General features: G+C 29.8%; 1 protein-coding gene across 1 annotated transcript in view; it reads left to right on the top strand.

Moving 5' to 3' along the window:
- The window catches only part of LOC145242416 (serine/threonine-protein phosphatase PP1-gamma catalytic subunit B-like), a 97,512-nt gene that overhangs the window by 46,651 nt on the left and 33,361 nt on the right, over positions 1-17,500 (top strand). The window lies entirely within an intron of this gene.

Raw genomic sequence — 17,500 nt, 5'->3', positions numbered from 1 at the left:
ACTGTTTACGATTTAAACATTACTTTATTTCTTGTATATTTTTAACAATGGGGTGGGGATATTTAATCTGTCCCGAAAATGGGTGAAACCATTTACGCATTATTTCATTTAATGTATATTTTTAACATTGCGGTGGGAAATATGAAGTCGGTTCCGGAAATGGCTGCAACCATTTACGTTTTGGACATTACTTTATTTAATGTATATTTTTAACAGTAGGATGGGAGATGAGAAGTCGGTTCCGGAAATGGCTGAAAAAGTTTACGATTTATACATTACTTTATTTTATGTATACTTTCAACAGTGTGGTGGCGGATATGAAGTCAGTCCCGGGATTGAAGGAGATGTGCAAATATATACTACCAGAAAGCATCGCCCAGTATTGAATGAGATAGGTGGAAGACATAGTAGCAAAATAGCAAAATACCCAGCATCGCCCCGGGATCGAATGAGATAGGTGAATATATATTGGTAGAATATGCGGCGTCACCCGGGATTGGATAAGATAGGTGAAACATATATACTATGAGAATACCCAGAATTGATTGATTTGTTTGTAACCAAATAACCAACCCAGGCCATATATCAAAGTTATTATTTAAGGGGGAGCAACATAGTGGATTAAAGTTATGAAAATTGTCAAAATTAGTAACATATCCAAGAATTACGAAAAATGATGAAATGTGAGTTACTTGATTGGTGTGTTTGTAATGATATAATAAGCCCCGACAATATATCAAATATATAAGTAGGAGGGAGAGGCATAATATGGGTTTTTAATTATAAAAATTGTTGAAATTAGTAACATATACAGGATTATGAACAACGATTAAATGTGAGTTAATCGATTGTGTGTTTATAATAAAATAATCAGCTCAGGAAATATACCAAAGTAATTATGTTAGTAAGAGAGGGCGATAAGGATGGTTTAAATTATGAAAAATAATTGTCAAAATTAGTAACATATCCAAGAATTATGAAAAATGTAATGTTATTTAATGCATTAGTGTGTTTGCAATGAAATAATCAGACCAGACAATACATCAAAGTTATTATTTTAGTAAGTGGGGCGATGATGTGGGTTAACATGAAAAATGATTGTCGACATTAGTAACATATCCAAGAATTATAAAAAATGACAAAATGTGAGTTAATTGATTGGTGTGTTTGAAATGAAATAATCATCCCAGATAATATATCAGTTATTATTTTAGTAGTTGGGGGTTGATAATGTGGGTTAAAAATATTTAAAAAATAATTGTCGAAATGAGTAACATATCCAAGAATTAAGAAAAATGAGAAGTGTGAGTTAATTGATAGTTGTTTTTTATGAAATAATCAGCCCAGACAATATATCAAAGTAATTTTTTAGTAAGAGAGGGCGACGAGGATGGTTTAAATTATTAAAAAAATTGTCGAAATTAGTAACATATCCAAGAATTACAAAAAATGACGAAATGTGATTTAATTGATTGGTGTGTTTATAATAAAATCAGCCTATACAATATATCAAAGTTATATAAGTAAAAGGGAAGGAGATAAGGAGGGCTTAAATTATGAAAAAATTGTCGAAATTAGTAACATATCCAAGAATTACACAAAAATGATGAAATATTAGATACTTGATATGTGTGTTTGTAAGGAAATAATCAGCCTAGACAATATATCAGTTATTTAGTAAAGAGGGAAGGGCGAAAATGTGGGTTAAAATTATGAAAAATGATTGTTGAAAGTAACATATCCAAGAATTATGAAAAATGATTAAATGTGATTTCATGCATTACTGTGTTTGTAATAAAAAAAAATAAGCCCAGGCAATATTTCCAAGTTATTTTATTAAGGAGGGGGTGATAATGTGGGTATAAATTATGAAAAATGATGAACTGGAGGTTAATTGATTAGTGTGTTTGTAATGAAATAATCAGCCCAGCAAATGTATCAAAGTTATTATTTTAGTAAGGTTGGGCGACAACGTTGGTTTAAATTATAAAAAAAATATTGTCAAAATTAGTAACATATCCAAGAATTATGAAAAGTGATGAAATGTGAGTTGATTGATGTGTGTTTGTAATTAAATAATCAGCCTAGACAATATATCAAAGTTATTATTTTAGTAAGGTGTGCGATATGGTGAGAAATTGTCAAAATTAGTACCATATTCCAGAATTATTAAAAATGATGAAATGTGAGTTAATTGATAGTTTTTTTTTTTGTTTTTTTTTATATAAAATAATCAGCCGATACAATATCAAATTTAATATTTTAGAAAAGGGAGGGGCGATAATGTGGGGTGAAATTATGAAAAATTATTGTCGAACATAGTAACATATTCAATAATTATGAAAAATGATAAAATGTGAGTTAATTGACCGGTGTGTTTGTAATGAAATAATCAGCCCAGGAAATATATCTTTATTATTTTATTATTATTTATTAAGTTATTATTTTAGTAAGGGGGCGATACGGTTTTAATAAAAAAAAGTAGAATATGATTGTGCCTTCATTCATGCTGAACAGAACGCTCACAGCATTCCCAGCAACAATATATTACATATGAAAAAAAATGCTGCTGTGGAATTTCCACAGGTCCCGCTAGTCATAATTATTATGGTTGTTGTAGAATACCTTATTTGCATTAAATTAGTTTTCATTTAAAAATAAAGCTTTAAAACCACAAAATTTATATGAATGAAAAATAGAAGATTGTCTTATGACCAATAGTTATGAAGGGGTCCACCAAGATAAAAAGGGAAAAGGGGTCCATGATTAAAAATGGTTGAGAACCACTGGTTTAATTTATTGAAATAAATTAAGATAAATATTATCTTAGCTACAACAGAAAACCGACCACTCTAATTTGTTTATGGGGTATTTGAGGTCGCTGACAACGAATCTGATCAACAAAACTGTCGCAAATTTACAGTTTGCATGGTCTTAACCCCTGAACCCTGAGACTATTTTGTGCCATTTCATCGCTTTAATTAATGCTACATAAGTGTTTTCGGGCATGTATTCGCACGCGCATAATGAAGTGACATATCACATTGTGGAGGAATATTTAGCAGACATTTGAAATAAAGTTTTTAAAAAGAAATTGGTTCATTTTTTTTTTTTTTTTTTTTTTTGCATTCTGCTTTTTTAATTGATCTAAAAAAGTTAAGTTTTCATGAACATTTTGCAAAAACGGGTTTTGTTCTTTTTTGGGCGGTATTCAATTATAGAACCTGTGTATTTTAACAGGTGCTTCTGTAGTTTAAGTAACCGTTTTTCCGTATGTAACGTGCCAACATTTACTAAGTAGAATACCTTTTAACATTTCACAGAAATTCTGTTTAGATTGGGGGGGGGAGTAGCCGCGTAAGGTAAGATTTACTGATAAAATTAAGAGAAAAAAATGAATATAATTAAGAAAGTGAAGAAAAAGATTGTCCGTTTCGATATCAAAAGTGGGAAAATATTCGAGAGGGGTGGAGGTGGGGGTCATTTCGGGTTTAAAGTAGAAAAATGTTTTCAGCCTTTTTTTTTTTTTTTTTTTTTTTTTTTTTTCTTTTTCTTAATGGGAAATAAGATGGTCGCCCAGTGAAAATGATTACGTTGGATACCGCAAAAAAGAAATGTGATGTTTGTTCTAATCATACCTGAAAACCTCCAAAAGTCGACAATTTAAAGGTGAACGTTGAGGGGTTGGTAAACTAAAAAAAAAAAAAAAAAAAAAAAAAAAAACACTTTTACCCACTGTACTGGGATAGATGGGGCTCAGTAAAAATGGTAAAAGTGAATAAATAGATAAAAATTGCACTTGGACAAGGAAAAATTATAAACGTTTGAGAAATGCAAGCTAAACTCTCATTCCCCTAGTTTAAAATAGGGTTAAGTCCCTTAGCTTTAGTTTAGAAAAAGTCGGATTGGTTAAGTTAAAATTCTGTAGAAGCACAGAAAAGAATAATTATAACGTTTTTATTCAATAATTATTTTATAAATATTTAGGTATAATAATCTAAAGTCTAAATAAAATTTTACCGCTGCCACATTTACTTAAATTCAATTTAAGTCTTGAAAATGGAAACTTAATTCAATGATTGAATTGCTGGTGGCCACTGCTTTTTTTTTTTTTTTTTTTTCCCTCCCCCAAATCAAAGATTTTTTTTCTTAAAGAAAAAAAAAATTATACTGCAGAAAATTGGCAAAATTGATTTACAAGCCTTGAAAACTTGAAAAATAGCCGATACGAGATTGGAGTCTCGATAATGACTTGAAAATTAAACAAATTACTTGTAGAAATCCAGCCAATAAATGACACAAATAATTTCTCCCTTATAAATATTCGTTGCCACTGATTGGATGAGAAGTATTTATTCTACAATTCCAACATTTGTTATTCAGCCATGAAGCGAACACTTCGAAACTAAATCAAGACGCCATTTCTGTACGTACACAATCTTATGTTTACATATATTTCAACACATTTTCTCGCTGAAATCTCTTTACACTCAGGAAAAAGTTTGTTTTTTTTTTTACACGTAGCCTTGGCTTAATAGAGAATCCATTAATGCGTTTCGCGCATGGTAGCGACCAAGACAAAGATAGAACGAGAGAGTGAGAGACAACACGTAAGTTACATTTATTGTTGGCTTGAATGTGAATCCATTAATGCATTTGCAAGCACGGTAACAAGAGATGGACACTTATATCTGGTTTTGGTTTTCATTCAAAAACAAGTTTTATTTAATATAGACACGCCTAACAACTTAATAAAAAAGCAAAGATAGTGTAAATCTTGATAATAACTTCAAATTACTATTTACAAATATGGCGCGGTACCCACCACTTTATTTTACATAATTCAGGTACCTGTGAATAATTTGAACCAGAAGTAACTCAACATCTGATCAGCGTTGCTTGAAACACGACGTTAACCGCCAAGCTTCGCCGATTATTAAAGCATGACAAATGCTAAAAAAAATTTTTAAATTAAAAAAAAAAAAAGAAAAAAAAAACATGACGTCATGTTCTGAGCAAAGCCAATTGGACACGGAGTTACGTCTGGTTTAAATTATGTACAAGTACCAAATTCACAATAATTGAAATTTAATGTGTTGTATAATTATTTCTAAAAGAAAAAAAAAAAATACAACATTCAAAACTTTTTTTCCTAACACGTGAGCTTGAGTTAAATTTATCGTTGGCTTAATTGTGAATTCATTAATCCGTTTTCAAGCATGGTAATGACCTTGAGAGATAGTTTTTTTTTTTTTTTTTTTTTTTTTTTTTTTTTTTTTTTTTTTTTTTTCCCCCTCTCTTTTTCTCTCCTATTCGAACACACTTTTTAAGACACACCTAACACAAAAAAATATTGTAAAACTTGAATTTAACTTAAATACTATTTTTAAAAATAGCACGGTAACATAAATGCATAAGCACCATTTTATTTTACATATTTCTTTAAGGACTGTTTGAATAAATTCACAATGATTGAAATTTAAAGTGTTGTTTTTATTTCTTAAAAAAAAAATAAAATAAACAAATATTACCATGACTAAAAGTTCATTTTTTAATTTTTTTTTTTGATTTTTTTTAAATCATTGAATTTATTCAAAGGGTCCTTTGGAAATGAAACCTAAAATAAGGTGGTGGTGCTTATGCACTTATGCTACCGTGCTATTTTTGAATATAGTATTTCCAAGTTTTGCATTTTTAAAAAAAAAATTTTATATTAAATTGTTAGATGAAAGTACAGAGTTACAATACACCCGCTAGTTTGGTAACATAAGTGCACGCACGCTAAATCAACCCCCTTCCCTCAAAAATATAAAATGATTATATATAAATTCAAGTTTTACAATATCTTTTTTGTTTATGAAATTGTTAGGTGAAAGTACAGAATAGTTACATAACACCTGCCAGCCCGGTAATATAAATGCATAATTACCAAAAATTGATTTTTAATCTCATATTCAGCTAAATCCATAACAAGCGGCACTTAATTAGATGGTTTCTTTTATTGTCACTACCCTGTAATCACATGATTAAGATTTTAACAGACAAAAAATTGGGAGGCAAAAGAGTCATGAGAACCAAGATCATATTTGCGAACAATGTAAATAAGTAGTTTTTCAAATAAAAAAATAAAAAAAAAAAAATCATTTTTGATTACCTATGTTATTTGTGAACATACATAAAAAAACAAAAACACCTTGGATGCAGATAGGTAGTTTTAGAATATTAATCAATATAACTTTATTTTTTACAATTAATAAGCAAAAGTTATTTTATAAAAACTACAGTTGTGAAATTAAACTAAAAAATTTGGCTTGCCATATGTATTTGTTATACAAAGACTAATATTAAATAGAAGTTTTCGGGCAATATAGTCCGCAACATACCCTTTTCTTTTTTTTAGTTTTTATTTCTTGATCGACCGCACATCCTATAGCTAAAAAGGGGATCTTAAAGGTCAATGCGGATATCTTACGAACACGGATTACTTACAAAACACTCTCCGCTACCATGTTCAGAATGACTTTCAAAATAACATTTCAGCACGGTTACAAAAATTATATAAGTACCTAACATTTACATTTTTTCCAACCAACACTGCACACTCAAAATTACAAGGTTGGTTCATAGTATCTGCGTGTAGGGATCATGACAACGATCATAAAGATTATATTTGGGGCAGATACTTTGACAACCCACCTCTCACAAAATGGGGTGTCTATTCTTAACAGGGGTAGGTTGGGAGTGTCCATTCCAAAAGCCATTCTTAACATGAGGGGGTTGGGTGTTGGGAAATACCATCAACAGTCATACTTAAACTTTTTACGAGTATGGGGCATGCTTCCACCGGGCAACGCCAGTTAACGGATCCTGCTTGTTATTAAATAAAACATAATTCTTTTCAGTACTTCTACAAAATGTGACCCTAATCAAACCGACATTTTCCAAACTAAAGCTAAGGGACTTAGCCCTATTTTAAACTCTGGGAATGAGTTTAGCTCACATTTCTCGAACATTCCTAATTTTCATTGTTCAAGTACCATTTTTACCTATTTATTCACTTTTACCATGTTTATCGAGCACAATTTATCCTAGTACAGCAGGTAAGATACTTCCAGAATATGTATATATATAATATATATATGTGTGTGTGTGTGTGTGTTAGTTATGGAAGGGGGGGTGGCTTGTTACCTTCAAAACCATATCGGTGCTTTTCTTTTCTTTTTCTTTTTTTTCTTTTCTAACCCCCCCCCCCCCTTCAATCTGCAGTTGTAACTTTTTGTAAAAGAAAATTAGCTATCAGAGCTCTGGATACTTATGGAGAACGTGCTGAAATGACATCATTTTGAAAATCATTCTCTAACGAGGAAAATCCCCCCCTGAATTGAACTACATAGTTTTGGATTCAATATTAGCACCTGGTAAAAATTACAAGTTTTTAGGGAAGAAACAAAGAACATAAAAAAGGGAAAAGCATGCTTGGTGACTCCTGCCTTGGCTCCAGTTATAAATTATGAAAGAAAGCGTGAATATACAAACAGTTTATATCCTTTATCCTTACCTTCAGAAAGGAATTTTCACACTGGGGTGGGGGCCTTGTCCCTACACTACCAGTGTAAATGCCTATTAAAAAAAAATTGGGGAGGGTAATCTTATTTTAAACTAGAGGAATGGAAGCTTAACCTAATCTTCAGTTGTCAAAGTGCTAGTTTTACCTAAATTCAATTTTATTTTTGATCAATGTTGGGAGTTTGCTTTTGTCCTTGATAAAATGGAAATGACTTTTATTCTATTTATAACTTGTAAATTGTAGACATTTTGGAGCTTTGTATGCTTTGTGGGCCTGACAATTTGGGAGGTGTCTCGGTAAATATGCCATTGGGCCTCGTCCCTGAAATTGAATATTAGTGAGATCAGGAGATTTAATTCTGGACAATCTTGGGCATTTCTGCGAATATGTGGTGCTTTATTTTATAACAGGCCATCTGATGTTGGTTCTTTAAGCTATGAGCAATCTAAAACCTCTTTGCTTATTATGGATGTCTGGTGCTTAGACAAAAGTAAGCTCTCCGGGCGTAGACATTTTGTGTGTGTGTGTGTGTGTGTGTGTGTGTGTGTGTGTGTGTGTGTGTGTGTTCAAATTCTAGTATATACTAAGTCGGGTTTTAATTTGAGTGCACAGTTGAATCAAAATAAATGGGTTTGGACAGAATGAATTTCCAGCATAATTTAAAATGTTTTAGTCATTCATTTTAGTGAATTGTACTAATGCATATAAGCAGAAAAACGATAGGCCTTTTTTATGCTTTGATTCCTGTAAAAAAAAAAAAAAAAAAAAAAATATTGATGCACTGTGTGTGAGTGAGATATATATATATATATATATATATATAAAAATTTTTTTTGGGGGGGGGGGGCGGTCAGTGTAGTATTTGGTCTCAACATCGGTGTGAATTTTCATGTAATTATCTCCCGTGAAAATGAGACACTAAAAATGTTTTGAAATGGTTTTTAATTTTTTATATATAAAATTTTTCATTGTATTAGAAAACTATGAATGAAATTACATATATAAAATAGTATTCATCACTATGAATTATAAATGTATGTTGCATAATACTTTTTTTATTAGAAAAAAAAAAAAAAAAAAACTTAAATATGTAAGTAAGCCACACCGAGGCCGAGGTTTGATAATGAATGTATGTACGGTATTTTAAACTTTATTAAATCTGATCTGTTTTAAAGGAATAAAAACCTAATTTTTCATTTTACTGTATTTCGTATTAATGTAATATCTCCCATTTGTAAAAGTTGAGATATTCATTCACCAGAATTCAAAATCCAGACATACAAACAGAAAGTGATACTTTAAGTGCATTATTAAGGTGCGCTTATCAACTGCTTCATACAGATATTGACATTGAGAGGAATTCTCTTTTTATGATTTGGGGTGGGGGTTATGGGCAAGATACTGGGTTAATAAACTCGATTTTGTTGATACTTTGTAACTTTATATACAATCTTTTCTATCCACTATTTTTCTTCAGTTTACTCAAATGTGGTGATAGTTGAAAATAACTCCACTCTCTTTATCTCTAATCTATATTATATACAAAAGTCACTTTGTGTGTGCGAGTTCCTTCCTTATTGGTTCCGAAACGGATGAGCCTATCTTTTTCAAATTTCACACAAAGCTAATCTTTGTCTGGCAGTGTCCGATAAGTATCAAATAGAAAAATTCTGATCCTAAAAAGGCTCTTATGGATATATTAAAAAAAAAAAAAAAAAAAAAAATTACGAGGGGGGGGGGGGTAGGTTGCACTGACAAAGGAGATAAAATTTCAGCAAATTATTTCTTAGAAAAAAATTTTACTTCTGAAAACATAGGTCAGTGATAAAGCATTCGACTACAGATCAAATGATCCCGTGTTCAAGCCTGGGTATATCTCACCATTTTATTTTAATTTTTTCTTACGAGTTCAGTTTGATAAGAGATACCATTTAAAATCGCCGCAAATCATTTATTTGTCTGCATGTTTTAAAACTAAACATTAATTGGAAGTGAGTTTCCAGGGCATTCATCATCAAGCCTAAATATTAGCTGATGTGATATTGGAAACATAGATGGACTTTGAACTACATTATCATTTTAAAAGTTTTTTTTTTTGTGAATTAGCCTACTGGGTAAAAATATACCTGGTGATATATAATATTCAATAGAGGATAGATTCTTTGATAATACATTCACAATCTGCATAAAAACCTGTTTAAATGTATTGTACAACCGAGCAATGCTGGGCGTCAAGCTAGTAAACTATAAAAATATCTAAAAACTTTACCTTCATAATTGCCTCAGGATTTTTTTTTAATGGAGTCATGTACTATGGAATCACCTAGGTTGTATTCCATTTGCAAAGGTATGAGCCCAGAATTTTCACCCACTATTTGGCCATAAAACAACCTTGACTGTTAAATATATTTCAGGTCATGGTCATCATTGTTTTATCCTTAACTGCTTCCTCTTGGATTAATCTTTTAATCATAAGTCCAAATCCTATCATATTAGAATGAACAATTATTTAATTGAACACTTATGGGCGATCATTTCGGTTAACTACCTGTGTAATTTGGTGGGAACCATAATGGATACAATGTGCTTGAGTGGTTTGACGATCATTTGAAAATTACTGTTTGTAGTGCATCATATGTGTTGTACAGATAAGTTCTTGAAAAACTGCAGAAATTCTGGCCGTTGGGCACACAGTTCTGAGCAGTTGTGGTAAAAAGACGTTTTTGCTGGGAATTCCCTCTCTCTCTCTCTCTCTCTCTCTCTCTCCCCACTTCCCAAAAGATGGAACCAGAGATTGGAAATCAATAGATTAGAAATGATAAAGACTAGTAACGTCTGTACAATGGATTCAGAAGGAGAAATTGGTCAAAAATCAATGCCTTAACGTTTTACTTTTTCATAGAAATTTCTGAGAAAAAAGTAAATCTATTTTAAAATTGGGAAATTGTGGAAATACATATGTAGGTTACGGCCTTAGTTGGAGTTTTTTCTTCATAAGCCAAAGTTTCCCAATCCAGGAAAATGTCAAAAAAATTCCTTTTACTTATATTTATTAATATTAAACATTGACTGATCTCACCTAATGGATAATACATATTTTCAGAAAAATTTTTATGGTACTTATTAAAATAATCAAAAGATCGATCATTATTTAATTTTTTTTCTTTTATCTAAAAACGATATTACTTATGCTGAAAATAGTAATATATCCAAAAATTCATTGAAGTAGTAAGTTATAGTTAAAAGTACTGTTGGGACGATTCCTAACTTTTATATGATTCCGATTCCAGGAAAATATTGATTAACGATTCCGATACCAAGTATGATTCCGATTCCTAGGGAATTATTGTTTTGAAATATACCAGGTAGTTTTATACTTGTGGTCGGTAGTTCCCAAATATGTTCCCTAACTTTGGAAGAGATATTTTATGTCTACACCGTCGTGTTTTGGTTTGAATAAAATTATTATATAGTAAACTAAACGGAAAAATTAGCAAAATTTATTTTAGAGAAAATGTATTTTACTTAATTGGAATACAGAAAAAAAAAACCAAAGAAAATAGAATTAATCCTTCAGAGCAAAAACAAATAAAATAGAATTTATATAACAGAACAAAACAAGAAAATTAGAGAATAAATTAACACGATTCATTATTTTGGTCCTCATAATTTACAGATTTAATGAATTAAATAAAAAAAAAAATATAGCGGAAGAGAAAGAAATATATACTAATTAAATATAAAAAAAGATAAATATTTAATTTAATAATTTATAAATGAACGTGCGTAATGAAAAAAACAATATACCACGTGACATGGCGCTGTAGATAGAAAATAACCCTTCCAAAGTTAACGACCATATTTGAGAAATACCATTAATCGAAAGTTTTTGTGTTTTATACCAAAAGGTAGGTATAGCGAAAAGTTACAAGTAAAGGAATTTCAAAAACGATTTTTTGTTTGGCTATTGATAGTTGTATTTGTGACGGCAGTTCTTCAGACCTCCATAATTCACAAAGAGTAGTTAACACTTATTGTTTTTTCTTACTTTTTCATTACTTTTACACGTTGCTTCTAACGTGAAGAATAAGTTTAGCCAAACTAATTTTGAAATAGTGTATATCAAAGGAACACATATAAAAATGATACCACTATAAAAAACAAATGAAATATTAGATAAAATTGAGCAAAAATAGTTACCAAAATTACAGAAAAAGATAAAACAAAACAAAAAATGGCGAAGTTTGTTGAGTGAAATGAATTATTGAAAGAAAATTAATTGAACTAATAGAAATGTTAAATAAAAAAAATGTCACATTTCAATATTTTTTTAATAATTAAATTCTCAGGGTTGTCGAAATTAAAAATTAAGTGATTTTTTTTAATTAGACTTATTTCGAAGCTTGTTAGCTTGAAAAATACATTTTAAACCGTTTTTTTTTTTTTTTTATAAATAAATTGAAAAAAAAAAAAAAAAACGCAATTAAAAAAATTTAATTGATAATTGAAACTTTAAAAACATTAAACATTGAAAAATTACTTATCTCACAAATTAACGTCCAATAAAGTAGATCCAGTCTTCATACAGGAATTCGGTTATAATAAATATATCTTTCCCCAACTTAAAAATTAAATCTTTTTTTTTTTTTTTTTTTTTTTTTTTTTTTTGAGAGAGAGTGCTTTAAAATCGCCGGGGAATGCCGCCTAAAATTTTAAAGAAGTAAATTTTAGGAGTTTAGTGCCTTTCAAAGACGGTTATCATAATTTATTATCATCCTTTAATTTCCTTTTTTCCTCCCTCACACCTTTCCATGTGGTTCAGTAGTTAACCAGTGCTTCTGTTGCTGTCAGTCAGCTATCTTTACCTAAGTTTTAATTTCTAGTTAAAAGAATTTTTCATGAATAGAATCAGCATTTTTAAAAACTATTTTTTTAGTTGTATATATTGTATTTACTCTTTGAAGTTAAGGAAGGTTAAAAAAATTAGTGACTTAAGCAAAAAAAAAAAGACACTGCGATTTCGACCCTCACTAATAAAACTGCTCTGAGTGACTAGTTGGTAATTTTTTGTTCCTTTTCTTTTTTATTTTGCTCCTCCAATTCATTTGGATGCTTCATAGTTAAATGTTTTAACATGTTGGTTGTGGTCATGTTAGATGGTTTTGTTCCTCGCGATATTTTAAGTTGACAGACTTTGCAAATGGCTTTCAACTCATGATCTTCATCAACTTCAAAAAGTTTCCATGCAAGACTTTTTTTTTTTTTGGACTTTGAGGCCATATTAGAAAATTCAGTTTATCTGTAAACAAATAAATTACTATTAAATTTTGTTTTAAAGCTAGTCACTTATTTGGATAATTAATTGAAAATAATCCGCTAAAAAAGACAAACAGAAAAAAAATATAAAGGGATGGAGCGGTAAATTGTACCAACCAGTAATTAACAAAAAAAACAAAAAAACTTATAGAATTTAATTTTTGAAACCAATGTATAAAAGTTTACATAATGAAATGCAAATATGCATTTCTTTTGAATTTTTTTTTTTTTTTTGTTGACTGTGTTCAATTCACACATGGTTGATGCGGTTCAATATTGCTAAACTATAAGTCTTAAGTAAAATTCTATTTATAAGTACTTTTTAAAATTAAATTATTTAATTAATCATAAATATTATTTAGATATAAAAATTAATTGATTACAACACCTTTTAAAAATATATATATTTTCTTTTTCGTTCGGCAAAAAACTGCGTCAAACACTTTTTTTTTTAATTTTCAATTTAAAATTCTAGAAAAAAGATTATTCTGCTTTTAATATAATCAAATTCAGGGTTTTATCTTTCTGGAGAAAAAAATTTAAAAAATGGATTTTATTTCAATGAAATTTAAAAAAAAACAAAACAACTTGACTGAATTGAATTAATTACCTTTAAATTAATGAAGGGGGTATTTAATAACTTTAGGTTTGGAAGAGATAGGTATGGGGTCGGTTTTTTTGAAACTTCAAAAGAAGCCGATTACTGTCCAAATTTTGCGAAATGATACAACGTGATCAATTTCATTTTAGAGATATTTTTTTCAAAAGCCTTCTTTTTAAAAAAAGAAAAAAAAGTATATTGTTCTATTAAACCTTTTACTGTTTAAATAATTTGACTTTGCTCGTTTTAAGAAAGTATAAGTTAAAAAAGCATTTTCATTCACTATTAGAAGATTTGTCAGTAAAAAAAACAGTCGCCAAAATGATAAGCGTTTTTTTATTTATTTTTACTCGCAATGTAGAGCCCTGCATACTTCTTTTCAAGTTAACTCTTTTGTAGTTTTGATTACAATAGATCTGAATGAATGAATCTTGTAAGGGAGGGGGCACTAAGCATTGCCCTGTTAATAATGAATTTCTTTGGTTTCTTTTTATAACATGCTACATTTCTCTCTTGCAGTTAGAAATATCAGGGATTTTTTTTTTCTTTTTTTCAACATCAGACTAAAAGAATCGTAATGAAGGAATCGGAAAATTAAGGTAATTTTTAACGATGCGATTCCGATTCCGATGCCTCCCAATTCGATTCTTACGATTAACGATTCCGATTAATGGTCCCACCACTAGTTAAAAGTAATTTTTACGGAAAATTGCATTTAAAAAAAAAAAAAAAAAATTTTATACTTGTTTTAAATTAAAAAGTGAAGAGTTCACACAGGGGGCATAACTCATTACATCTTATGGCGACTAATATTTTAGCCTATAATGATACTTTTTAGTGAAAACACAAGAGCAGTTCTAATGAATTTCTGTAATTTTTGGCTATTTTACTATTTTCAATATGAGAATTAATACTAATTTTGCTTAAAAGGAGATATTAAAAAAAAAATAAAATAAAATAAATAATAATGGTCTGTCAATTTTATTTTAAGAACCAAAACTATTTTTAAAAATGATTACTTTTGTATACAGTGCAAAATATCTTCAAAAGAGATATTAAAGTTTATACTTTTGGAAATTATTTATGGGCTACCTGATCTAATAGAAAAATTTGCAGAGAAACTTTTCTTAAGAAAATTTTAGAAATATTAAAAACTAACCGATTTTTATAATCATTACAGGTCTTCAAATAGAAACTATTTGCAAATAGATGTAAAATGCTTGATCATGTCTTAAATTTATACTGTTCATAAATTGTAACATACGTATCTTTTAAAAAAAAAAAAATATTAGACCTTCCATAATGAGGCAGCACTCTAAGCAACTGAGCTAAGAAGATGTCACTTTTTCAAATATTTAAAGTAAATCAGGTTATGACGCATGCGTAGAAGCGAATTCATAAGAGGATGGTTTTTGCTGACCCCACCCCACCCCACACACACACACATAGAAAAGTGATTTTACATTTTTGGCCAATTTTTCGATATTTGTCGGGCGAAGGTTGGAAGTTTAAAATGATATCGATCTGGCGAAAATCCGTGACCCGTGTGGAAAGTTTTTTGTGAGACATATAAACACACATAGATACATACACACATTTTTGCTTTTATATTTATAGATGATCGGTTATGAAAAGAAAGGGTTGGAAAGAGATAGCTTCGAATTTGGGGGTATCAAAACCAAAGCAAAATATGATGAAAATAAAATGGATAAACCCCATAATTTATTATACCATACCTGTTCACACTGAAACACTTATCGCAATATTCTGTGGATCTATATTAAAAAACCTTGTTAAACTTTGTGACCTATTTCCATTCTATGGAGGTCAGGCGCGAACAAACACCCCATAATTTTATTATACCATATTTCTTCAAACTGAAACATAATTATCAAAGTATACTTACGCAGACAGATATGAAAAGTTTTTATTAAAGTTTGTGCCTATTTCCATTCTCTGGAGGCCAGGCGCGAACGCAGACCCCATAATTTTATTATACCATCCCTAATTTAAGTTAATGAATACTTATCAAAAGTATTATGTACATCTATATCAAAAACACGTGTAAACGTTTTTTTTCTTTTTTTTAATTTTTTTATTTCCATACTTTGTGGATCAAGCGCATACGCAGACCCCACAATTTTAATGAATTATCATTATGCCAGATCAAACATACCCATTCCTGTGTCTCGATACATCTTCTATCATATGTGATCATTTTTCTATAATAGTCAATCATATAGGAGCCTATTTGTGACCAGACACACAGACGTTCAGCTTTATATTATATATATATATATATATATATGTAACTGTTGGTTCGTTCGGAATTAATTGTCTAAAAAACTACTGGACGGATGGCTTCCACGTTTTGGTATATGTTTACTATATCCATGTGTGTTTTTATATATTTCTTTTTAATTATAACATACTTAATTTTTCTATGATAAATAGGTGGATTTCTTTGTACCGAGAGGCCATTTTTTTTATTTAGGGACAATTATTTATTACCGCTTCCTGTCACGTGACCAGTGTTACAATTTAGCGGTTTTCCTGCTAGATCTGGAGATTTCGTTTACAATCTAGCGGGAAAATCTGGAGGTATTTGGCACCCAGACACCCACATTAGATTATTAAAAAATAAAGAAAAGTGCTTGAAAACATAAAATAAACTCATTCATGTAAGTAAAAAAAAAGTAGCATTTATTGCCTTTGGTAACAATTATTTAATGATTATTTTTGTTTTTCACCTTTTTTTTCGACTAACCATTCTTGAATCTCACTATAAAACCGATTTTTCCACGTACATTTTTTTTTTGGGGGGGGCATTCCAACCTCCGAAGTCTAGTTTAAAATACGATCTAGAAGTGTAAAAAGCAAGAAACAACAGCAAAAAAAAAAGAAAAAAAGAAAAACTGGTTTGTATTACTGTACATATAGATTCCAAAAAGTTGTCAAAAAACAAATATATAACAAATAAATGTTATCAAAGGCAAGATGAGTTACTTTTCGGCCAAACTGGATTTATATTTGTTTTTTGACAACTTTTTCGAATCTGTGTACAGTAATACAAACCCATAGTGAGAAACCACGGAACATTATGGAGTTTTTTTTTGAGGGGGGGGGGAATTAGCGATTTTTGAAAATTTCAGACGATAAGTTAAAAATCTAGCGATTTTCTGGACATTTCTTTCTCCTGATCTCGCGGGTTTTTTTTTTAAATCTCAGTTGACAACATTGCATCACTAAAAAAAACACTACAGGCTTAATGTAAATAGAATGTGTTTACAATATCGGTAAATTTTCAATAGGTTTAATTACATGATTATTGATAATGTAACCATGTGATTGAACTTTAATTTCAATTAACCACACGTGGTCGCAAAATGAATGCCGACACTCAGTGTATACACATTTTGACTCCTCCCTTTACTTAAAAATTCACCAAAAATCAGGAAATTAACGAATTTTAATGAAAATTGCAGTATTTTTCAAATAATGATCGCAGAATATAATGAATTAATTATTTTTACTTAACTCTTAGTGAAAATGTTTTATTTTGTTTAAACAAAAAATACCTTTACTAAAGTTATGGTTTTCAGTAGTAAATAAAAAACGCAAGAATTTATTTTTGCTTTTTTTAAAGCATCGTAATTTGTAACAATAAAAAATAATTTTTAAGTAACATTACAAAAAAAGCCCCTAAAGTCCGTATTAATGTATTCGATATAACTCGAAAAAAAAATGAATTTCTCACATACTATTAAAAAAATTAAAGATTCAATTAGATTCCTATTTCAGTCACCTAAATTATTTAAGGTGAAATGAGTTTAGGAATTTATAGCCAAACCTAAATATTTTTTTTTTTTTTGGTAAATATTCAGATACGCTACTACAGAACACCGACCACTCTAACTTGTTTAGGGGGGTGGGTGATGTTGGGGGGCGCGCGCGCGCCATCATCACATCCCCCCCCCTCCCGCTCGCGCCCCCAATGTACAAAGTAAAATTTTCAG

This window comes from Euprymna scolopes, chromosome 21 (assembly GCF_053919585.1).
Source record: "Euprymna scolopes isolate OS-2025 chromosome 21, ASM5391958v1, whole genome shotgun sequence".
Taxonomy (NCBI): Eukaryota; Metazoa; Mollusca; class Cephalopoda; order Sepiida; family Sepiolidae; genus Euprymna; species Euprymna scolopes.
The sequence above is the reverse complement of the archived record's forward strand: the minus strand, read 5'-3'. Positions and strand labels throughout refer to the sequence as shown.